The following is a 718-nucleotide window of genomic DNA, read 5'->3' on the forward strand; positions in this document are numbered from 1 at the left end:
TAGTTTTTCTCTTTCGTGTGCATGAGACTCACCCGTGGGAGCTTGTCAAAATGCAAATTGAAGGGTTCTAGTCCTCCTACCCTCCCTACTTGTGATTTTAATTCTCTAGGGCTGAGGTAAGGTCAGGAATTTGAATTTTAAGGTGCGCCACAGATTTTTAATGCAGGATGCATTGAGTCACATTTTGAGAAACACTGCTTTAAAATATTAAACATGACATAAAGCTGCCTATTAAAAACACACACAAGATTTGAGATCTAAAGGGTACAACCTTCCCTCCCAATCTTGAACATTATCTCTTACCCGTAACTATCATTATAAAAAGTAAAGGCCAATTTAAGGATCCTGGGACATTTTCAGACTTGCCAAGTTTTATTGAGATTGCTTCCTTAGTAAACATGGGAACCATGAAAACATAATGTTTCTGACAAGTTTGGTATTTATATATGTCCAACATCCTATGCAGTGTATCATTAGATGCTGTCTAACATGCTATTAGTGTTCCTGGGGGCCCTGGTTATCCTGCAACACGTGAACCACAGTGATTTGTACAGCCTTCAGGCAATTTGCCTTTCCATCCTTCAAAACAAAAATACAGTAATGAATGCTTTTGAAGTGTCTCTGAGGCAAATGACCTCTGCCACCTAGAAAGCACTATTAAAGTGATGTCTGCTCTGGGAAATTGTTGCTGCAACATTATTAATTCGTTGGTGACCGT

This window comes from Hipposideros armiger, unplaced genomic scaffold (assembly GCF_001890085.2).
Source record: "Hipposideros armiger isolate ML-2016 unplaced genomic scaffold, ASM189008v1 scaffold_104, whole genome shotgun sequence".
Taxonomy (NCBI): Eukaryota; Metazoa; Chordata; class Mammalia; order Chiroptera; family Hipposideridae; genus Hipposideros; species Hipposideros armiger.